The following is a 25509-nucleotide window of genomic DNA, read 5'->3' as shown; positions in this document are numbered from 1 at the left end:
TTTAGAAAACACTCACAATCACTGGATGATCTCATCAGTGATGTCATGAGTGATGTCATTAACCATGTCATGAGTACTGTAATATGTGAGGTTATAACCAGTGCACTGCAGGGGTGTAAGGTATATTTAGCTCAGCTAACTATAACTACAGAATTTATATGGGTTTGTACGAGTGAAATCTGAGCCTAACTACAACGTCCCTGTAACCTTTGTTTTTTTCATATGTATACATATATTTTTTTTTCCTCTCTCTCAAAATGAGTGTTCCCAAACAACGGAAAACCAGCATTCATGTTCACAAACACTCTTATTTCAGCTCATTTAGGAGAAATCCAAACCGCCATGACTAAGGACCATGGTTGTTGAAGGCAGCTTTAGCACATATACACTAGTAATGTGCCAGCATTTTCTTTTTTATATGATGTATCTGAGCTGCAGTTTTGGAGAAAAGCTTGGTTTGTGATCAACCAAATTCTAGATAACATTCCTTTGGCATCACTTATACCATTGTTTCCTATGGGAGCGTGATCCCCTTCCTAAATCACCGTCTATCAGGACCACTATTGACAACAAAGAGGATGTCAAGTCAAAAACACCTCTAAATAAATCAGGCGTCTGGTATTCACCCCAGACAGGCTAGTACTACGAAGCTTGATACAGCCTGGCCTGCACCCACTCACCAGATCTTTTAATACAATAACTTTATCACTAAAGCAAGCGAGTGCCTTGTAGTACACTCTGCTGTGAATAGGAGGAGGCGAGGGCACACAGTGCAAAAGCTACGTTCCTAGGCTGGATTGCCCCTTAGACCTCAATGGTGCGGTTCATTACTTTATAATATTCCACTTAGCTTAGACTAAAACTACCACATGCACCATGGTAGGAATTTGGTCATCAAACTATTGGTGTTTTATTGGAAAATATTTTGCATCCGTCTAGGATTCAATTTGTTTCCATAATAATGCAACCAGGTATCAGGAGGCAGCTAAATGCAGAAGATGGCTGTCAAGCATCCAAACAGCACTGCTCAGTAAAACCCCCCCCCCCCACACAACCAATCTGCTGACAGCTTATTTAATCAAAATGTTCCTCGGCTTAAATAACATTTCAGCAAGTCTTTTTAACAAGCATTTTATATGGACTGAAAGAGAACTAGGCAGTGACCCTGTAGGAGCTTTTATGACCGGTAAAAAAGAGCCACTGTCTTTGACCCATCATCAACAGCACATTTTGAGAGTTATGTGTAAGTCTTACATTTGGGTGCACTTTAAATCATCATGTGAGGTCTATTCATGGAGGGTGTTTCATGGGGTGTGGTGCTGGAGGGTGATAATTTCCGTGTGTATCCTGTAATATATAAAACATGCATATATATATATTTAATTTTTTGGTGCTTTTATTGCATAAATGTAGTGATATGAAAACCTATATGTCACAGGTAACCGTGAAATATAAAACCTTCACAGTTGCCTGTAAAATATGTATTTCATCATCTTAATAACAGCCCCCAAAAACACTCTGCAACGCTGTAACACTGTCAAGCTACTAGGGTTATGAGGCATTCTGGGCCAAATTATGCAGAAAGGTTATCCAAGATATGCAGCAAAAATACAAATTATGCGTCACATTCTCTGCTGAATTATTTTCATCCATTGGAGAAATCTGCAAATGTTCCACATTATTTGGCAAATGAAGTAAACTCATAATCATGCAGAAAACACTGCAGTCATAGAAACGCCCAAACACACTGGCACTCACTGGTGTCCATTGTTTTAGAACAATTCATTCAAGAAAGGTAAAAAAAAAAAAACGAGATGGAATTTTACGGCCTCAGTTTTATTGACTTGAAAAAGTAGTGTTCAGCTACAATTAATGTTGTCAGGCATTTATATAATAGACAAAAAAAGCAGTCACGAGGGAAATCCTTATGAAGGAAATCTGTGAACACTTTGCGAGTTACCCGTCAGAAGGTGTCTGTAACACTGATAATAGGTTATAAGATTTACGCCCACATACAGCGCCACCTGACCACTGTGACTCTTGTACACAACTGACCCAGAGTTGTAAATGTGCACACTTTCCAAAAGAGCTGCGGGCTGATGCCCATTCTAATCAAGTGCATTTCAAATGCACATAATAAAATGTAATTGACTTAACTTTAAAGACGTAACTGGTGGTGCGTCACACCTGTGTCATCCCTAATATTGCGAGACTGGGAGTGTCAACTGAGTCTCATTGACTGAAGACATGGTCAATGTGTCTGTTCACTGAAAGTGAGAAGTTGGCACACTACATTTAATTTCGCTTGCATTGTGTCCTTCAACAGAAGCCATATTTGACTGAATGAAAATACGCTCATACCTCAGAAGAAATTAATAAGCTATACACGATTTCTCACAGATGGAGTACAAAGAAGACGATAGAAAGAGGCGCAGCAACATGTACTGCAGGCCTGTCTCCAATATGTCCTCCTTGTTTTTGAGTTTTGATGGCTGGCTTGAGAGTTTATAAAACTAGTGTGTTCTGCTGCGAGTTTTAAGCAATAGGAGTCATCTTTCCTTACAGTGGTCTGAATCTGTTCGCAAACATAATTCCTGATGACTGGACTACTGAAGTCATAACAATGTCGTCACTGAGATGCAAATGTTCCAGTAGTGTTAGAAGAACGTTTTGTCATAGAGCTGAGAGAGCAATGAAAGATCACCTTTTAGAACTTAAAAACAAGTATATTACAATTACCCCGAACCAAATGAATGATATTGTTGGGGACTGTTTTCTCAGGGGGCTTTTCTGATTAACAATATAAGCTTTTTTAATAGGTTACCAAACTGATATACATAAAATTCCTTGAAATTGGTATTTACAGTAATCTTGGACACATGATCTTAGACTCCAACATGCCCCCAGCCTGAATCTGAGATCAAAACCTGAACATGTAACTTATGTAACTGTTACTGGAAGGGACACACATATTTACAACAATACTTAATTTCAGCGCGCTTGTTCTAGCACGCCAGTCCCTTCGTTTGAGGAATACATTTGCTGGATCTGAATGGGATTCTTACCGCCAGGTGGATTACGTGGACTTCCGCTTTGATGCTTAATTTATTAATCTGGTTCCTAGTGATAGAATCAAATGAAAGTGAGGATTGATGCTCTATAATACTCCGATAAAGGCTCAGATGTAAAGCCTTAACTGGAATACTGCCTTAGTCTTAGCTTAAATGCTATTGTCAGTGAGCCGTCTGTTGTAAAAATATTTACGATTATTATCTATTCACTTTAATAAGTGTTGAGGTTCTATGGCTTGGTTTTGATCGGCACAGTTGGGTTAGGCAGTGAAAGTATGTATTGTAGATCATAGAGGCCTGATTTGGAGCCAGATTGTCAAACGCTTTATGAATGAATTTGTTACTCAAATACTTCCTGATATTTGGACAGTAGAGTTTGTTATCACATGTTCAAAAGCAGCATTTAGCTCTTCAACTCGGAGGCTTACACCGTGGAAGTCCAGCTTTACATTCTGTTTTCCAGGAATCTCTATAAGATGGCAGCTCTTTAGTCAGTAAGAATATTTAATGTATATTTGTGATACTGTCACTTTAGTGACTATAGCTGTAGTCATGCATCAGTGTAAAGTTACATTGGGAAATGATGCATCAAGTGTTAAAGTCACTGGGAGAACACTCAGATGCTTGGGTTGGTACCGGAGTACTGGAAGTCTACATTTAAATAGCATACCAAATGTTCCTTCCATCCTATTGTAAAGCGCTCTGATATCCCTCGGGATCTTGTTTGTGCTATATAAAACTTTATAAATAAATAAATGAACATTCTAATCCAATCCGGGACCGTTGTTAGTTGCACTTTGAAGAAAATTACCTTTTCAAGTTGAATTCTCCAAAATAAAAAAAAGAAATATAAAAATATATAACGGCTGCCTTGTGTTAAATGCTCTTATATTACCATCTCAGTGTCCCGATGACATGTACAAACCATTTGGCCTTCGGATTATGATGTCATGAGAAGCCCTTGAATGCAAAATTCGATCATATTACATATCTACCTGTTATGTATCCTATATATGCAGTATATATATATGAAGATGTGCAGAGATTAATATATTATTTATTACCATTGTTCGGTGTGGGGAGGAACCATGATTCACAAGAGGCACAGCAGGGGCCAGGAAGGCCTTGCACCCAATCAGCCATGGTCAGCCAACCCGCTACACATGACCTTGAGCATATGCGCAGCACTGGATAGTCTGCTTTAAAAAAGATGCTTTTAAGGGCTTGCAGATCTAGCGGTAAGGTTTGAGAACCCTCACGGACTCGAGAACCCATGTTTGACCTTCTGTGGGGTCTGGTGCCCTGACTTTGGAATCGCAGACCCAGCAGAAAGTCTAGCATGGGTCCAATACACTTTAACTTATCTAAGATATGCCATGTCTACAAAAGTAGAACAATTATTAGTGAAAGAATTAGGCATATGTTGCTTGAAACACACTAATCTGAATTCAGACTTCTATAAACATGGAAAATGTCATGTAGATCACATGCACAAAGTGTATTTGAATAAAGGGAGTAGCAGTTCCTTTGTTTATTGACAACAGAAGTCAACAAAGGTTACATTTAATATCTATTTTATATCTCAGATGCCCCAAGTATATTTGAATAAAGAGAGTCACAGCTGCTTTGTTCAATGGCAACAGAACATTAATACAGATAACATGGAATATCTATTTTGTATATGCATCAAATTAGTTGTGTAAGTGAAGATTAAAAAATACGAGAAGCTTGAAAATGTGAACATATTATAAGACTATTTAGTCAGCCAGATGCAACAAATACAGCTAAGTTGAATTACTGGTATGGATGGATTGTGCAAGTTGGCCTTTATTACCCTGTTTGTATTAGGTTAGGGAATCTGGCCTTATTTTATCATTGTTGAAAGGCCACCATGTTTGTGCAAGTATTGTGTATCTTGGACTAAAGCATACTGGTGTACAGGTCTAGGTTGACTACAAAAACAAGATCCTCACCATTCTCCACTGGAACCAATGGTCAGCCAAAATGCAGACAGTCCGCAAGAAATGTTCATGGAGTAAGGCATGCGGTATAGTTGGCTGGAATTCGTGACCACTGAATTTAATTGCTCTCAAACTGCCATTGAGTGCCCCCAAATACCTCCAGAATGCAAGGAAAATCAAACTGTTACTGATTAATGTGTTTAAAGTTGCCCTGTAGGATCTTAGTACTTCATTTTAAGGCGAGGCAAAAATCAATTTATACAGAACTGAAAACCACAGACAAGAATTTAGTCGAGGTATTCACATTGCTTAAGATAACCAATACTTTACAGGCATTCATTTTTCAGGTGAAGCATGAATCAAGGAGAGTGAGAATATGTTTAAACATAACAAGGGTCCCTATTGACGGGGAAAATGGAACACAAAACATGGGACGGCCTTCTAGCAACGATAGTGATAGCAAGACTTACAAATTAATAAAATTACTGTGGCAATAAATGTTACCACACCTGTTTCAACAGTTTATTGCCCATTGGACCTTTGGTTTGAAGAATAAGACCTCCAAACGCACTGTGGTATTACTGTATGTGGTACTGCACACGTGGTAACATTAAATGTGGTCTTACCACATCACTCAGAATTACCGACTTGGTTTCAGCTTGAAATCTGGACCTAGGAAAGGAAGGTAAACTGGCACCTCTTATTAACCTCAACTCTACTGCTGAAAGGTCATAAAATAGTAATGCTTATCACTTTCAGACCTTGAAGGAAATAGGAACAGTGAAACGGTTCTAATGAAGTGAAAGTGAACCATTACTCCTTTTCAATGTTGTGAGAAAGTCTTTACTTCAATTCGAATGGAAACACAATTATATTTTCCAAGTCACCAGAAAAATATGAATTTACTTTGTCTGCAACCGACATGTAATCTCTAGCAGCCTCGAGAAGCAGGAAGTCTAAGCCGTGGCCTTTCACATTACATCATAAAGCCCTAATTTATCGCCAGCCACCAAACATCGAGCAAATCATAACATCCTTACAGGAAAGCCATGCGAAAAATTATCAGATGTGCTTTGATGAAAGCTTTATTGTGCATGTCCAAGTTGGACTAGTAACCCTTGCAGATGCCAACAGGGCACTGCTCTGCAGCCAGGGAGAAACTATTATTTGTACAGGGGGGGGAGGGGACGCCAGGGCCTCTCACTGCACCCCAATGTTGGCAGTTTACTTTGTCACCCAACCAGTACATTGGGCCCATGGCACCCTTGTTATTCCACTGCCTACAACATGAGCTTTGAACTTTCATAACGTCAATGGGTTCTTTTTCACTGAGCAGCTCTCCATCATGACCCTAATCACGAAGGTGGGCAAGACGTCCAAGACGACCAGAAGCAAGTCAGATTTTCAGGATAGCCACATGACAGAATTTTTCATATAATGTATCTAAGTGAAACACATTTGCTAGTCAGTGGTTAGTTTGAAAACTGGCATGGAACCCACCATATGCTGGACTACCCATTTCATAAAATAGTCATTCCTAGAAACATTGATTCAGAATATGTTGGTATTACACTTGCAGCAAAGAAGCCGGGACGGCACAACAAGCTGTCTTGTCAAGCAGCACAATGTTTGTTGAGCTATTATTGCACTAGTTTTTTTTTCTAGAGCTCCAGATTTCTGAAATTCTATGATTTTTCTATTCAATGTTTCCACATATATTATAAGATTTAGAGTGAGCTCATAACAGGTTGGCCATCCAACTTCCCAAAGCTAACCTATTACTTTTTAATTACAAACCCTGGAAACTAGCTATTCCTCTAAAAAGTGAACACTTCCTGGCTCAATTCCTCCTTTTTTTAATAACTTTAGCAGAAAGTTTGGCTTTCAAATTCTGATTAGGGGAGAGACTGTCAGTCAATAATACACAATAATAACTTTAGTCGGTTTTTTACAACCATAAAAGTATACACAAAGTAGAATCTCAAACAATAAAATGAGAAATTAGAGCCATAAAATATACAATACATTTCTTAAACTTATAGTTCACATCCTTAAAATAAAAAATAAATATCTTTAAAAATTTACTTATAAAACAAGCTGTCCTTTCTTGGGTCACATCGCCCTTCAAGTATGTTTTACACCATACTCTTATCCATAAATACCTCGTACTCTCTATCGCTTAAAAGATCTCTATTTTCTCAGTACTCTTTACTTTTAAGGAACTCTTTAACTTTATTTAGATATTTGCCAATGGCACAGGCTATATCTAAATTCATCATTCCCACTAGGAGATTTGCAGCTTGCATCCTATTTTTGATATCATATTTTTTTTAATTCGGGCCTAAAATCTCTCTTCGAATATCTAATCTCCTCCAGCAATCCAGCAATATATGTAAGATATCACAGGTAGTGCCTAAAGTGCAAGTGCATTTTCCATCGCTGTTTAGAATAAAGTTTATTACTCCTTTATTCATATAACACAGGTTTATCCCAATTCTCAATTGTAGCACTTCGCGCCTTAGCTGGAAACTAGGTAACCTGTCGATATAGGGATAATGTAAATCATTTTTCCATGCTATAGCCATATGGGAGACTGAGCTTTTCCGTAATAAGTATTTTTGATCAAGGGTTTCAGACACTTCTAAGCCCAGATTCGTAAGATCTTTCTTATCTAACCTAGGTTCAAGATACTGAGGGCCCCACTTTAGGTTTAACACACCATACACTTCCTTGATCATAGCTCTAGTCTCTTTAGCCCAGGTCAGTTCACTGTTGGCAATTTCATTTTTGCACCACTGTGAAATTTGTGGGTCCTCACCCAAACCCAGCCGCTGCCAGAAACGTAACAAACGTAGAAAGAAAGGGACCCGGTCACTCGTTTTTTTGTTCTGCTCTTTTTTTATTTTGGGCAGAATCGTACACTAAGGTATTTAATCCTTATGTGTAACCATTAAATTTATGAGTTTTAGAAAAGAAATTGCAATAATTTTTACAAATTCAATGACAGTCCGAAGAGTTACTTCCTGTCCTGCACAAGAACACATGTATTTACAATAACTCAAAATTTACATTGAAAAGACAAAAAAGAATTATACATTCATATGCTTTTACACAAAAAAACATTTAAACATCAATTGCTCATTAATGTTGAGAGTACCCTGTCCACATATTTTAAGTCAGGCCACTAGAATCATTTTTTTCTTTTTTTCCTTTGGCCTGATTGCGCATGGGGCAGCTGCCTGTATAATATTGCTAGATTCATGCATTGAATTCAATAATAATCCCACATTGCTAAATATGTGCCTATTCACTTTGTAGCGCCAGCATCCATTCCCCCTTCTTTTAAAAAAAAGGGAAGATCTACAAACCGCTAGAAAACGTTGTGGCTGAAAAACACGTGAGTGAAACATGCGATGCTAACAAACCAATAACGTAACACAAGAATTTTTTGGAAACATACACATATTATTGTTTCCGTTGCAGAACTTAAAGAGTCTCACCAAGAGAAATCGATTAGATGAACTGATACAAGTTGCATTTCTAAGCAAAAAGGTAACGATAACGCAAGTTGAACTGTCTGAGTGACACATCGAAGAGGGTCACAAATTTATCATGCCCTATATTTGTATTCATATAGGTACCCAGCCCCGAAGCCCTGAAGACGAGCCTGAACAAGTATATAGACAGGCTCAGAAACGCGTCGGCTCACAGGCTTATGACCCTGCATTCGTCTTAATTCCGAATGCCCTTTCAATGCGCATAAGGCTTTTGTTTTGTTTTTCTCAAATAAGAAAACAAGTTACTTACCTGTAACTTCAGTTATCCAGTATTGGTATCTTTCATAGATTCACATGCCTGAATCATTCCCCGTCGACGAGGCGGGAGTCCCACGGTAAATAAAAAAGCAGTGCAAAAGCACTTTGTAGTAGTAGTAGGCCCTAGGAATAGGCCTGAGGCCTAAATTATAGTAGCCTATCTACCTCATTATGTCAAAAAGACCAAAGTCTTTGCTCCAACCAATCAGCTCACAGCACCCTCTAGAACCTTCCCTGCAGAGCCAGCTCTCCTCAGATTTTCGTAGCACAAGTGGGAACAAGTATCCCAAACTTAGAGAACTGACTCTCCGGGGAGGAGGGTGGGTTGCATGTGAATCTATGAAAGATACCAATACTGGATAACTGAAGTTACAGGTAAGTAACTTGTTTTCTTATCCAGTATTGGGGTATCTTTCATAGATTCACATGCCTGAATCAGAATAGCAAGCAGTAAACCTGGCAAAGTCGGTTGCGGATGGTGGGAGACTTATTGTAGTGCACCCCCATGAATGTACCGTTAACAACCAACAATCGCCTAGAGATTGACCTATTAACAAGTCATCTTCCGAACCAACATAGAAATCATGCAATTTCCCACAGGAACGGAACCTTAGTATCATGGAAACTCAGTATATGATAACATATGTCTGTATATCATAAACAACAACTTGAATTGTATGTACTTTTTCAGAAATAAGCCAACATTAGAACCTGAATGTATGGAAACATGTGGCGTAAAAAACGGTTTGGCCCACTGCCGCATCATTCTGCTTTGCTGATTGTAGGCAGTAATGTATTGTAAACGTGTGGACATTCTTCCATGTCGCAGCACGGCAAATGTTTTCAAGCGTCACACCTGCAAACAAAGCTGCAGACGCTGCCACAGCTCTTGTGGAATGAGATCGAACAGACCTTGTCAATGGTCGGTTAGCCTTAATGTGACAGAACTGGATGGCAGAGGCTATCCAGCTAGAAAACGTAGCTTAAGTGACCACTATAACCAATGTAATCCGGCCATAAGTCGCAAACAGATGATCTGATTTTCTAAAAGTCTTGGTTCTCTGGAGTAGAAGTTTAAGCATCTTTTGATGTCTAAAGAATGCAATGTTCTGTCCGCTGGGGTTGAAGGATTTGGAAAGAAAACATGCATGTCCTTAATCTTACCGGTTCGTTAGAGTGAAATTGTGTCGGTACCCTAGAAATGAACCCAGGATTCGACCAAAGGGTGACATAGTTCCGAGGAAAATGTAAAAGTGAGGTGTTCCTTCTAGTGAAAGCTTAGATTTCACGAACCCTTTTTTCCAAAGTAAAAGCCAGTAAAAGAGCAACCTTCCAGGTGAGGAATCTGAGAGCTGGTTTATGGATCAGCTCAAATGTACACTGCATCAGCTGCACTAGCAATGCAGAGTGCTCACCCTGGGAGGGCGCTCGCACTGGAGAGAAAGGCTCGGAAAAGCCCTTTCATAAACTGTCTGACAAGCGCCGAAGAGCAGAAAAAAGAAATTTTTTAACTTTCCCTAATTCTGGAAAGAGCAGCAAGACACATTTTGTTTGTTGAAGAAAAACTAAGCCCAGACTTGGCTAGAAGAGCAGATAATGGAGAACTTGTTCTGCAGTAACTGTAATTGAGTGAATGGCTATCACCTCACACTAACCGCAAAATCGCTTCCATTTGAGACGAGAAGCCTTGATTGTGCCTCGGGCACGAGAATTTGCCAACATTTCACAACAGTTCTTTGAAACGTTGATGCCCTTGAACTCAAATAAATGATAAGCTGTGCGTGCAATAGTAATGACTGTGGATCCGGACGAACCACTTGATCTCCGTCCCCTGCCAATATCGTAGGCCCAAGCCACAGCCGAATGGGCTTGTCTATATATAAACAATAGCAGACGTTCCGAGAACCAAAATTGGCCAACGGGGTGCAATCTGAATCAGATGGTAACCTTGCAGCTTCATCTTGTAGAACACCTTCGGAACCAATGGTATTGGGGGAAAACTCATACGCATAAACCCCTGACCCTAGCATGGACAGGGCATTCCCTCTTGATTCCTGTTAAGGAAGCCTGCTGGCATAATATCGGCCGTCCTTGTTCTCTCTGAATGCAAAGGGATCCCGTGCCAGATTAACCCAAACTTGGAAAAACTGGGTTACCTGTCCCTTTCCCGGCGTCCACTCGTGACAGTCCGACTGAGACATGCTCAGAGCATTGTGGAGAGCCCTGACGTGTTCGGCTCTCAAGACATCTTGTGCAATGCAACTCCTTCACACAATTCCTGAATCTCTTGCGAGAGTATAGCAGATTTAGTTTCTCCTTGTGTATTGATATAAGACATGCGGATGGTGTTTGCGGTCTGTACTGGCACAGACAAACCCTCAATCCTCAAGCGAAATGCTTGGGAGGACAGAACAGCGTTGTAGAGCTCAAGCCTGTTGATCTGCTGTTGTCGTTGTCTTTGAGACTATGTTCCTTGAATTCTGCAAATCCTGCTGATGACCTCCCCATCCTTCCATGGAGGCATCAAGCGTTAAAACAAACCCTGGAATGGTTTGCAGGAACGTGCGACCCTGGGCAATATTTCCTGTCTGCGACCAGCAATGTACAGGATTGATCATGCACGGCGTAACCTTGATGGTATCGTCGAACGAACCCATTGGTTATTGATCTTGAAACTGTAGTTCTATCTGAAAAGGTGTCATTTTGAGCCATGCTAATTGTACGAGATGTATCACTGAAGAGCACATCTTCAGGAACGACACAAACATTTGAACTGAAACTGACCTTATGAAGTTAACCTTGCCCATTTTTGAAAACACAACTGGAGGGCGTGTGACAAGAATGCTTTGTTGCGGATTGTGTCTAAACCTGCTCCGAGAAAATACATTTACTTGGAGAGGGCCTAACTGCAATATGCTGTCGTTGAGAATCAGCCCCAGAGAAAAAATGAGATGGGTACATCTACTGTGGCAATCCTGATTTCGTGTTCAGAAGGACCTTTAAGCAGCCAATCGTCTAGACAGGGGAACACCTGCATTCCTCAAGATCTCAATGTTGCTGCCACTAGTACCAAGTACTTCGTGAAAGGCTCCTGGTGACGATCTCAGCCCAAACGGGAGCACTACGCACCTATAATGGGCGTCAGCCGTGTGAAAGCGAAAATATTCGTGCTACTTGGGGTGGACAAGTATGTGGAAATTCGCACCCTCTCCATCCAGAGAAGCCATAAAATATCTTTTGGTGAAATAACATAATTGTTGTGAAAACGAGGATGGGGGGGACCCCTGGACCTAGTAGTATATGGCTGACTGATGAATTCCATGGAATGGCCATTGGTTACTAGGTTTAGAACACATTGGTCCGACATAGTTCCTTGTTGCTTGGAAAACAAAAACCTGAAACCTTCGGGACCACGCGAGAAAAGGATAAAATGATTGGAACCTTGTGGTGATCATGGCCTCCTGTTAGTGTCTCAGTTTGGATACTAAAATCTCGTTCGTGACAGGAGAAAGTAGACAGACTATCTACGGAAAGATGCCTGGCTGCAAGGCTGTACTGAGATTGATACTGTTCATCCGTTTGGTTTTGGTATCTTCCTCTTGATGAAAACCCCATTATTACGCATCTCTGAAAGATCCGCGCCCCTATTAAAGGGTGCTTAATGATCGTGCATTATCAGTGCCCGGTTTTATAACTAAGGGGGCATCATTCAAATGTTTAGCAAACCGACAACTCTTCATCATAGGCCATGCCTAGAAACTTCGCTCAGGGCTGAAGGTAGCGGCTTTAAGCCATTCCTGGCATGCACCTTCCAACAGGATCTTTCCTGCATCCCGCTTTCGGTCCTCAGGAATGAGGTCATTGAAATTCGCTATGTCCAACCACATTGGACGATCATAGAAACCGATCAAGGATAAAAGATTGTCAGCTCTACTAGAGGCCACTGCCAAAGTAGAGAAATTATTGTTATTTTTTTTTTTTTTTTTTAATAAGGTTCAGACGACATTCTTCTTTGTAAGGCGGTGTGGAGATAGGTATTGCAGGATTTTAGATTGCTAATGAGCAGTCTGTGAAGTTACAGAATCTGGTAACGGTGGCCTATCAGATTGGATGGGCTGCTAGTAGGAACACATTATTTCTAATCTATGCGCAGAAAAACTGCTGGAATAGACTTAGTCTATTATATGTACCACTCTCGTGATGCATACCTCCTCGAAACAATGAAGGACATATTCTGTTTGCCTGTAGTTGGCAGTAAAAATCTAGCTGTTGCCCACTACGTTAAAAAATATATACGATGCTCTGACCGCTGAAGCCATCTCAGCCAATCTCATGATAGATTTTGCCGTAGACATGGTCATGTAAGTGGGGTAATTGCAGACTAGCACGACGTCATAGATGACCGTCATGAGCAACCCTTCCAAACGAGGCTGTCAGACGACAGCTACATACAATGCCATTGAAGATGAGGCATTCATAAGTGAGGGCATCCGTAGATGAGGGTAACAAATGGGGCCATTTGCCCTTCGTAGATGAGGCAATCGGTAGATGCGGTCATTGGTAGATGAGATCATCAGGAGATGAGGCCATTGGTAGATAAAACCATTGATAGACAGAGCCATTGATAGACTAGGTCATTGGTAGACGAGACCATTGTAAGACAAGGCCATTGGCATAAAAGGCCATTATACGAGCAAGCCCTTTACAGAGGAAGCCATTGATAGACGAGGCCATTGGTGGTAAACGTGGCCATTGGCAAACGTGGCCATTGTTAGTGAATGATGCTGTCATAGAAGACAGTCATAGCAATGCCATCATAGATGAGGTTAAAATAGGCGATATCCTCCGTAGATGAGGCACTCATAGATGAGGCAATTGAATGATGGTCAGCCATAGATGATACCATGCATAGATGGAGCCATGTGTAGTATAGACCATGCACAAATGAAGCCATATGTATATGAAGCTATCTTGATAAAGCTGCCATAGACGTCCGCCGTAGCTAGGCATTGCCATTGTAGATAACACTATGAAAAAACAGCAGTCAGATATGCGGCCGTAATCAATGTGCGGCCGTTGCCGACGACCGTCGTAGACGAGGCCCGCCGTAGACGAGGGCCGTAGACGAGGCCCGCCGTAGACGAGGGCCGCCGTCGACGACCGTCGTAGACGAGGCCCGTCGTCGACGACCCTCGTAGACGAGGCCCGTCGTAGACGAGGCCCGTCGTCGACGACCGTCATAGACGAGGTCCGTCGTCGACGACCGTCATAGACGAGGCCCGTCGTCGACGACCGTCATAGACGAGGCCCGTCGTCGACGACCGTCGTAGACGAGGCCCGTCGTCGACGACCGTCGTAGACGAAGCCGTCGTCGACGACCGTCGTAGACGAGGCTGTCGTCGACGACCACCGTAGATGAGGCGGTCGTCAACAACCCTCGTAGAAGAGGCCATCGTCGACGACCATCGAGGAAGAGGCCATCGTCGACGATCATCGTAGATGAGGATCATTTTGGTGAGGCAGAAATATTAGACATGGAGATATTTGGTATATACTCCTAATGTCCGGTCAAGAGGGCTTCCCTGATGTAGTGCAGGGATGAAAAAAAGGGAGTTGTATCCTCTGTGAGAAGTGCCTATAAAGACTCAAGGTGAATCTTATGGCTTTTATGCGCGCTCTCAGTAGCGCGACTTCTCCCTTCGACCTGACCTCATCCTCCTCAGAAGTGGCAGGTTTGTATGCGCGCCCTCAGTAGGCTCCTGGCGCGACTTCTCCCTTCTACCTCTCCTCATCCTCCTTAGAAGTGGCCGGTAAAAGTCTCTGACCCAAAGCGGCCTCATCTCTCAGAACGTGAGAGTTACTGAGGAAAAGGTTAGACATAAATCATAGTCTATTACCTTATTTACTGCCATTCTGCCATATTACCGCCTTAATTGGGTCAGAGAAATGAAGTACGAGCTTGTAATCCAAAAAGAAATAAAACTGAAGAAAAAACTGAGCAGAGCTCAGGGAGACTCCCTTCACCCACGACGTGCGGTGAAAATCTGAGGAGAGCTGGCTCTGCAGGGAAGGTTCTAGAGGGTGCTGTGAGCTGATTGGTTGGAGCAAAGACTTTGGTCTTTTTGACATAATGAGGTAGATAGGCTACTATAATTTAGGCCTCAGGCCTATTCCTAGGGCCTACTACTACTACAAAGTGCTTTTGCACTGCTTTTTTATTTACCGTGGGACTCCCGCCTCGTCGACGGGGAATGATTCAGGCATGTGAATCTATGAAAGATACCCCAATACTGGATAAATTGAATGTTGTTATATTAGTCGCCCCATGCGCAATCAGGCCAAAGGAAAAAAAAGAAAAAAATGATTCTAGTGGCCTGACTTAAAATATGTGGACAGGGTACTCTCAACATTAATGAGCAATTGATGTTTAAATGTTTTTTTGTGTAAAAGCATATGAATGTATAATTCTTTTTTGTCTTTTCAATGTAAATTTTGAGTTATTGTAAATACATGTGTTCTTGTGCAGGACAGGAAGTAACTCTTCGGACTGTCATTGAATTTGTAAAAATTATTGCAATTTCTTTTCTAAAACTCATAAATTTAATGGTTACACATAAGGATTAAATACCTTAGTGTACGATTCTGCCCAAAATAAAAAAAGAGCAGAACAAAAAAACGAGTGACCGGGTCCCTTTCTTTCTACGATTGTAATTTGTCCTACCCGGCCACACCATTGGACAAAACCCCCCCAGTAATAGAGAAACGTAACAAAGGCATACAGGCTATGATACTCCATGAGGTGATTCCCAATTCTAATCTTGCCGCCTGTACCATAGCCGATCTTGGCAGCGAGGACATACATTTAAGTATATTACCCTCCTCTTCATCCCATCTATTTTTGCCACTTATATAAAGTACCTCTGCGCCATACAAAAATTGAGGAGGGACCATTGCTTGATAGGCCTTTAACATCAGTCTATCAGACATTTCGCAGTGTACACTATTAAATCTTTTTAATCCCTTCACTGCTGCAGAAGCCCTCATTTTTAATGCATCAAAATGGGTATACCAATGGAGGCTGCTTGCGAACCACATCCCCAGATATCTATATTCTGTCACTTTTTCCAACCTCTCAGTGCCCAGATACTAGGAGAACTTTGTTTTTCTTCTTCCAAAACACAGGATTTTGGTCTTTTCTATGTTCACAACTAGTTTTTTGATTTCGCAGTAATCTTTAAACCTATGTAATTTTCTTTGCAGACCAATCTCCGTCTGGTCCATAATGACCAGATCATCTTCGTATAATAAGCAGGGAATATGGTTTACTCCTAGTTTTGGGCTGGCCCCTCTAACCTTTCTTAATTCAAATGGGAGGTCAGATATAAACAGAGAAAAAAGCAAGGGGGCAAGCACGCACCCCTGTCGTAGCCCATTACCGATGTGAATCCTCCTGGGCAGTCCTCCGTTCTCATCTAGGATTATCTGGGCCCAATTTTCAGTGTGCAGGGCTTGGATCAGGGCCAACAAATCATTTTGAATTTTGTACCCTGGCAGGGTTGACCACAGCTGCCCGCTGTTCACCAGATCGAAAGCTGCGCGGAAGCCCACGAAGCAGCAGAACAAATTGCCCCTCTGCTCGATAGACTTCTGCGCAATGGACCAGAGCGCAAAACAGTGGTGCAGAGTCGAGTGTCCCTCTTTAAACCCTCCCTGTTCTGGGGGCACTATCTGATTTTCCTCTGTCCAGTCCTTAAGCAGACCCAAAATTACTTTAGCAAACACCTTTTCGCCTATGTCCAGGAGGTTTATTAAACGGTAATTTTTAGGGGAATTTACATCACCTTTTTTATGTATAGGTCTTACAATTGCCCCTTTCCAGCTATCTGGTATGACCCCTGTATTAAGAATCCCCTGAAACATATTAAAAAAGAACTGTGACCACCAATCTGGGTTTGTTTTTATAATCACTGCCGGCAGATTATCTGGACCGGCAGCTCAAGTTAGGTTTAACCTTGATATTATACTTCTAATATGGCCGAGGGAGAAGTACTCTTTTACTTCTTCCCTTACACCTGGCCATACAATGGTATTTGTTTCCTCCACTCTTGGCCATTTCCCATAAATTTCCTCCAGATAAACCACCCACATATCCTCCGGCACCGAGCCCTGTAAAGACCCCAGTACTTTACCAGTGCTCTCTTGTACTATTTCCAGAAGCCTTTCACATTTTTTCTTCGATTACCTCGAGTAACTTCACCCAGCATCTGTCCTTATAAGTTCTTTTTTTATTTCTAATAATTGCTTTATATTTTATCCTTAATTTATGGAGGCTAAGTAACAGATCGTCATTGTATCTCCCCCTTAGGCTTCTTTCCTTTTGCCTAATGCTAGCTTTTACTTTGCGACAGTCCTCGTCAAACCAAGGTTTATTATTAGCGTTTAATTTTTCCTTACTTACTGCCCCAGGTTTACCCAATTTAATTTTTATCCTGAGACATTCTACCAGTTGTCTTATTATGTTTTCATACCAGGTATTACCATCTTCTGGTAGCGGTTTTTAAAATATGAATGACAGCTGGACTTCCCTTAGTTTTTTTATATGTTCTTCTGTGATTCGAGTCGTTAGTCGCTTTGGGTATTGTATTCTACCTGTACTTGTATGGCTTTTTGTCTCCGTGGCGCCCTTTTTGTATATAATTTCATCAGTAGAGGATAATGATCACTACCTTCCACCCCTGCTACTTCAAAGTGTTTGACTAATTCAAAGCTCCAAGCCTGTAAAAACATATAATCTATCGGACACATTTGCTGCCCTATCATAAAAGTACGCTTAGCGGATCTATCCGCATCCTTTCTTCCATTTACACACACCAGGCCTAAAGAGCCCAACAGTTTCCCAAGTGCCACATCTTGGGACGAAATGTCACTACTGGGAAACTTAGCGGTCTCTATATTGTAGGCTCTTAACAAATCTCTAGACCACAAGTCTGTTTTTGAGGGATTTAATCTGTGATTAAAATCACCTAGAATCAAAAGCACATCTCTCGGGTAGGTATCACAGAGGCCCTCCAGATCCCTTTTGAGACTTGCCAGGTGCACTTTGTAATCTTCCCCTTTTCCCTTCTGGATATACACGTTGATGATACATATGCCTTCATAACATGGATTATTACTCAATGTTAACACTCTGCTACCTAGGACCCACTTATATTTAAGTTCAATGGATTCTATTTTCCTATCAATCTTTGTAGAGACTAGCGTCAACTGACCCCCAGACGGTCTGCCAGATGAGTTCTTTCTTGCTGGCTTTACGTGATATGCGAATCCTTCAGTTATTAGGGTTTCAACGCACAGCCAAGTTTCCAGCAAACATTCTTTAAAATCTTTTTAAAACTTTCCAGGAGCACTATTCTTTTATAGCCATTAACGTTCCAGGATACTATAGACAAGCTGTGCGACGACCCCGACTCCTAGTCAATATCACTCAAATACCCATTTACTTCACCTTCCATGTATGCAAGCTCTTTATATCTATTCCCGACCAGCGTATCTTCATCTTCCCACCCGGGATGCTTAGGGGCTATTGTAATTTCAAGATCATCCTTCTCACCCCATCCGGAGTTGATCATTCTTATTTGCCGATCCCCCAACCCAGCATGGTTCCTGAGGAAATCTTTCCCCTGTTTATCTGTCAGCATTTCCTCTCTTTTTATTATTCTAATGCCTTCTTTTAACATCTCGGGTTCGGCTTTTTCCAATGCTACTTTAAATAATGCAGAGTGAAGTAGAATTTTGTTACCTCTTTCCCTTTAGTATTTATTAGAAATCCAACTTCTCTAAGGTCTTCAGAGCTAATGTATCGTAGACTTGGGCATTTATAAAAAGAAGAGAGGAGTTGGGAGCGATTTAGGGGGTTTAGTTCCCTAACTCTTTTCCCACCTTTGCCCTCTCCCATAGGCTCCACAAAGAGCCAAAGATCCCCCAGTCGTTTTAAATATATATTTGGAGGGTATTCCTCTACCCTCTCTTCCCTTCTTTGTCCATGGACTACATCAATACTACTCTTCTTAGGTGCCCTATCAGAGCTTGTGATGCTGGGTCCTCCACCTAAAGACATACCCAACCTTCTTTCTGCATCTACCTCTTTATTTTCCCCTGGATATTTCCTAACATTTGCCCTTTTTGAGGTTCTTTTTCCATTTATCCATCTAGGATGTATCTCTGAACTGTAGGTAGATACTCCTGATTCTGCCAAATTAATCTTTTTGCACTTCGGAGTTACTGTCTTACCATTTGCCCTTTGTTCTAACTTTCCCCCATTCCCGTTAACATGTCGCCTTACGGGGTGGCATTTAGGTGGGCCTTTCCTCCCCATTCTTGCCTGCGGAATGTATTGTTTATTATATCTCCTTTCCCCGCATCTTTTTATAATCATTGGGTGATATGTATACCGTTGGTTCATCTTTCTGTGATTGGCTATTCCTTACACTTACTTCCTCCCCACCGTCTATTATTTCCCGGTGGGCTTCTACTGGCCTTACTAACGTGGGCATTAGACCTTTAATTTGTGTCAGCTCCCCTGTCATAATCTTAAACTGCTTACTTTGTGCTTTTAAAAATTCATTATTTAAAACTGAAACCTCTAAAATGCCCTGCAGAGTTTTCTAGAGCATCAGCATAACCTCTAACATTGATACGCTGGAGGATCCTGTAACCTCCAGACTATGCAATGATGGACATGTTAAATCAGCTCGAGCAACATAGGAAGTTTCCAGATACCCATTTACATTAGAACAGTCTTTCCTTTGATTAACGTCTCTCTCGGTCGAAGAATTAACTTGTGGGGCTCCTTCTTCCACCCCTATCTCTGCCTCAATGTCATGGCCAAACAATGACCGAAATAACCTTGGCGTGGAGGATAAGCGTGGTTCCATAGAACTCTCAGTGATATTGAAGTTCGTTTGATTTAGAGATTCTAAACTTAGAGCTGCCGGGACTTCTGTAGTAAGAGGAGTCTCTGCAATACTCTGCTCCTTCTCGGATGTCTCCTTCCCTTTAAAATGTTTCTCTAAAAAGTACTTAATCGACTTCGAGACTGCTGATCCTCCTTTTATACCCACTGACTTTGTACACGCTGTCGCTGACTGTAGGGTTAAATTTAAAGATTTGGTTTTTCCTTTTACTCTTTTTTTAATTCCTGCTGGTGCTGCCTTGCTACCATTCCCCTCACTCAGTTCTTTTAGTAAATCAGTTGATTCTTTCAACCCTGGGCTTTTGTTCCCTGATTTTTTGGGAATTTTTCAGGACTCTCCGGGATTTGGACTTCCCTAAGGCCATCTCTTTTCTTTCCTCTTAGGGTCCCTTTGTCCCTAAAATCCTTCCTTCAGGAATGAAAGCCCGCTGGAGTATTCTTCTCCTTAGATGCCTTGAGTGATCAGCTATGGGAATTCTGGAGCCCAACACCGCATATGCCTACTAACTCTCCCCTTTACTTCTTTTTACAGGGAATTTTTAGTAGGCAGTAATACAATAAACCACTTACCTCTGTTCAGGGGTCACCTGCTCTCACCTCCACCACTTCACCGCCACGGTTTCACCGTTCTGTTCTCTGGGATCACTGTAAACGATTATTGGCCCATCTGCCACTTGAGCCTAAGAGTTGTTTTATACTATTATGAGTAGTCAACTGTGTGTGAATAATGGGCCTCCACTGCGTAATTCGACAGCTCCTTTACAGCCCCATATCCCTTAGATGATGAAGGTACATTTTAAACTGTGGTCCATCTAAGTACGCCCATAAGTTTCTCTCACTCCAGCTCACATACGGCTCCAGCCGCCGGCTCCAGCCCGCGGTTCGTGGCCTGCGTCGCGCGTAACCAGGCTCGCAGCTCACGTCCCCCACTACAGACTATGACTCCAGAACCGTCCAAAACAAAGTCCGACCCGCACCAAGATCACCCGCTGCTCCTGCGGCATTCCTGCGTTACTCGAGGCTTCCTCTAGCGAATCGAGTCGAAGTCGGAAGTGGGAGGTACCAAATGAGAGCGTCTTCCGTTAGACCCTGAACAGAGGCCAGAGAGACTGAATGAAACAAATTAATTAAAGAAGAAAACAAAATTCAAAAACAAAATGTTTGGTGCTCTAATTAGGCCACCAACAAATGTCCTATGTAGACATGATGTGAAATAATGAGCTAATCTAGACCTTAAAATTAATCTTGGTCACAAAATAATTCAACCTGGTTTAAGATAGCAGTCAGCCACACACAAAAATTTACCATGGAAAAGTTTCTGCAGAACGCAGACTGTCATGAACTTCACGAGGTGGCACAAGGGAGGGTGTACGGCAGCTGGAGATCTGTACCTTAACGAAACCTTCCTCTCTGTTGAGGATGCAAAGGAGTGTTTTCTAGTGCTGGATGGCCATTTATTGGACTATGCGAAAATATCCTGCATGAGTCGCGAAATATGGACCAATGTTGCTTCACCCGGGCTGCTATAGGGGACTAATCTCCCACATATATAAGGCTCTGAAGGCGATCATAGGATCAATGTGTCAAGAATTCAAGATAGATGGACGGCTGACTTATGGTCGCCGCTCACCGAGTGTGAATGGAAACGAGCGTTCGCACAGGTTTGGGGGGTGGCTAGCAACGCACTCTTTTAAGCATACCCAATTCTTATATCTACATCGTACATACCGGACACCCCAGAGTTTGTCTAGGTTTGATGTGACGCGCCCCTCGACGTGCCCCCGGTGCGGTATGGGACTTGCAACATTCTTGCATATGACCTAGGACTGTGCCCAGCTACAGATATATTGGGAGACAGTGCTACGTGTATTGCGAGAGGACACAGGTGTGGGTATCGAGACGTCAGTCAAACACTGTCTCTTAAACGTGCTCCCGGTACCCAAGTCAGGTGTTCGCATGTGCCATACATTTGCTCCCTTAGGATTAGTACTAGCTAAACGCCGCATTGAAGTACATTTGCAGACCTGGGGAAACAGACATGGTATGGTTCCCCACATGCCCCCTGCCTGCCATGTCGAAATAGCTGGTCTAGAAGTTTTACCTGGCTGGATGAACCACTCTTGATTGATGCCCTGAGTATGTATTTGATCCCCCCCCTCAGAAGAGTTGGTGTCCTACCCCCTGGGAGATGGGGGGGGGGGGGCTAACACACACACACATATGATTGCACCCTACCAGCTACTCAAGGATTCTTTTGGATACATACTGCCCGTATGCCTGTTGCTGCCAAGTTCTTCTTACAATTTTTACTCGTTAAAAGTGTAATTGTGCATGATCAATGTCCGTGGGAGTTGTACTGTATGCTACGCATGATGATGTATGCCCAGCAATGGCGTTTGTGAATCGAGCACTTGGGTGAACATTGAGACCACAGTGATATCCTAAACTACTTACCTGATGTGTAAGGTAAATTGTGATTTTATTTCTTATTGCTACGTGACCTGCCATGACAACATTTACTGTAACATCTGTGAAATACTGATAAAAGACAAGTTAAAAAAAAAAAACTTTACCATGGACAAAAGGTCATGCATATATCACTACCCCTTGCCATCGTCTACATTGGTTTAGTTGTTTTACATTTATTGAAACAGCTGGATTTCACTTTAATACATTAGCACGATATATTCTTGAGGCAAATATTTTGCTGCCATCCAGTATCTTATAACAGCACTAATTGCATTATATTCTTTTGTCATAGTGCAAGCGAGGTGTTCCGACTATTCTACACTCCATCTTCAAGTCTCAAATCTGACTTAGAATGTAGACAACTTCAGGAAGCATGAACATGTCAAGCCTTGCCTGGGTTCAACTTTACAAGTACAATGTTTCAGAAGACTGAAGAGAAGTAGAAGCTGGTAGCTATGTACCATCCCATTGCCAATGGTGAAAAAATTAATGAAACAGTCAATGTCGTCTAGCTGAATACCTGAACCAAGATCCACTGATGCATGGCTATACCAAGGGGAAACTATGCCAGACACATCCGATCGAAATACAAAACGACTTTAAAATTATGAGAAACGTGGCATAGGCAGCAGATGGGTACACTGGATGGGAACGGATTTCTGTGTGGAGTCAATATTTCTTGCAGCAAACAGATTGTTTAGGACAGGATTCTGTGGAAGGGTTGCCCAAATTAAGATATCTATTGTATTTTTGATTAAATCGAATACAATCTGTGTTCGGTCAACAATTCACTAAATATTTAGCCAACAATTCAGTTAATTTTAGCCAAAATGTGCTTCATGGTTTATACCCCGTCCCCAGAATTTCGTAACTTCAATACATTTTATTGAATGAAGAGCATCCTTTCTTATTTAATGATGGTTTCTCAGGTTCTGTTACACCGACAGGGCCATGATATTGCCTTCCTCGATGTCTTAACCATCAACCCGGGCAGTGCTCCGTAAAGCATGCTTGTTTCCTAAAGCCCTACCTGTACACAACAAAGATATTCAAATGGTTAATTATGCCCTGCATATAAGATGGAATTGGCAAATCCAAGGGTAAATTTAAGTTGAATATACATGGTCAGTGGAACGCTTACATGCCACACCTCTGCTCTCCTCCCATACGGTGCTGTTAATTTACTGCAACAGTGACAGATCCTACCTAAACTAATGATTACTTTGTACCCACATAATTACTGCTTTAACCACTTCATCAGTGCCAATCACTGAAAAATGGTCTATTTATCCTAAAAAAGTTACTCCTATCACATTGCCCCACCTTTTGTTACATTTTGGACAGCAATAGACAACACTCTGAGCCTTAAGTGAGCCAAAGGACATGCTGATTTCAAAAGAAGTAGAGAGCAAATTGTGTCTAAGCACACAACATTACTACACCCAAATCATTCACCACCTTTTTCGCAATGTCTTAATTGACTGCCTAATTAATGCATATTGTACACTGGATTACGATTTATCCGTAGCAGCCAAGCATCAACAACGTGATTAGCCTACGGGAGACATTTTTCTTTGGCTAGCCAATGTATGAGGCCAGCTGCAAAGAAAAGAAGGAGGGGCAGGGGAAACAATGTATGTGTCAGCTATTTATTATAATAGAGTTAATCATATATACGAGATCACCATCATTAAATCAGCTGTGTGCACAGGTTTACAGCACACCACAGACTTCTAGGTGCTGTGCCCTTGGTTGGTTACTCCCAGTGGAATATAACAGACAGGTACATTTTATGATTTATAGAACTGAAAACTATTGCTAAAAAATTGCAAAAAATAGCAATCGTAAATTGAAAGATTTTTAAAATAAAATAATTGTATTAATGTACTGCATAATAAATTAGAGTGATCTTATTGTATTTTATTTTTATTATTATATTTGCATGTTTTGATAGGTTGTTTTTGAACCAAATCAAGCACATATATTAAAGAATGCTATTTTACAACATAATATAGGAAGTTTGCCTCCTCGATAAAATTTCACAAATTCTGTTGAGACATTCGAATGTAATTTATTTGTTTGATCAGTGCTGTTAGGCTAGCTATACCATGCAACACTTTTGAAATGTAAATAGAACAAAATAAATGTTAGGTTCTGACTTGGGGTTAACCTAGATGGTTCAATCAGCATTTCTATTAATGCACATGCATGTTTGTGTATATGGTATGGGTATGATGACCAGTACGACGCCTTCCGAAATCCTTCAGGGAAATCCTAGTCATGAAATAGGTTTTACTAATCTGACGGCAATTGATTTGAAAATTACAGTGCTATAAAATGACATAACCTACTGTACCAAGTGCTAGTACCTCTGGTAACGGACTAAACCCTATTCCATTGACCATGTCATGAGTGATGTAATATGTGAGGTCAGAAGCAGTGCATTGTGGGGGCGTAAATTACGGTTAGCTGAGGTAACTATAACTGCTGAATTTCACTGGTTTTGTACAAGTGAAATTTGAGCCGAACTATAACTTCACTGCAACTTCAGTGAATTTCTATGTTTTTTCATGTTCTTTCCTAACTATAACATCACTGAAACCTTTTGGGTTCTTTTAGAGAATGAATACATTTTTTAATGTTAGTTCCCAACTATAACGTCCCTTTAAGCTGATTTTTTTTGTGAACTTAGAAGGTTTTTAAAATGTTCTTTCCTAACTAACACCTTACATTTGTGAGTGGGCGTGTGATTCGCTGTATTGGTCTATGAGTGGGTCTGTGAGTGGCTATATGGGTGTTAGTGGTTATGTGGGTGAGTGAGTGGCTCCATGGGTGTGTGAGTGGATGTGTAGATCTGTGAGAGGTTGAGTTAGTGGCTGTATGGGTGTGTGAGTGTATGTGAGTTGGGCTGAATGGCTGTGTCAGTGGGTGTGGGTGTGGCTGTGTCAGTAGCTCTGAGTGCGACTGGGCCAGAAAAGAACCTGTCCCTTTATTGAACAAGAGTGCGCAGTTTTACAGAAAAACTCTACCCAACAGGTGTACTTTTTATTGGTTAATTATTAAGTCCTACCTAGTTGGGTAAATGTCTAGTGTGTATTCTACACTACAGCTGCGTAATGGACAAGAAGAAAAATGTCTCCAGCTACAGTGTATTTTGGCAATGCGACTGTTCCTTGTGCGTCTTCATCCAGAAATCTGTGATAGCATGAATCCTCCTACAG

General features: G+C 41.4%; 1 protein-coding gene and 1 long non-coding RNA gene across 2 annotated transcripts in view; one reads left to right on the top strand and one right to left on the bottom strand.

Moving 5' to 3' along the window:
• The window catches only part of LOC144829163 (uncharacterized), a 31906-nt gene extending 7608 nt beyond the window's left edge, over positions 1-24298 (top strand). Inside the window, exon 4 of the long non-coding RNA XR_013610603.1 lies at positions 22581-24298. This is a non-coding gene — a long non-coding RNA (uncharacterized LOC144829163). The remainder of the gene's footprint in view (positions 1-22580) is intronic.
• The window catches only part of GMDS (GDP-mannose 4,6-dehydratase), a 1865819-nt gene that overhangs the window by 36089 nt on the left and 1804221 nt on the right, over positions 1-25509 (bottom strand). The gene's annotated exons all lie outside the window — the stretch shown is intronic.

The sequence above is a fragment of the Lissotriton helveticus genome, chromosome 4_1, assembly GCF_964261635.1.
Source record: "Lissotriton helveticus chromosome 4_1, aLisHel1.1, whole genome shotgun sequence".
NCBI classification, from domain to species: Eukaryota; Metazoa; Chordata; class Amphibia; order Caudata; family Salamandridae; genus Lissotriton; species Lissotriton helveticus.
The sequence above is the reverse complement of the archived record's forward strand: the minus strand, read 5'-3'. Positions and strand labels throughout refer to the sequence as shown.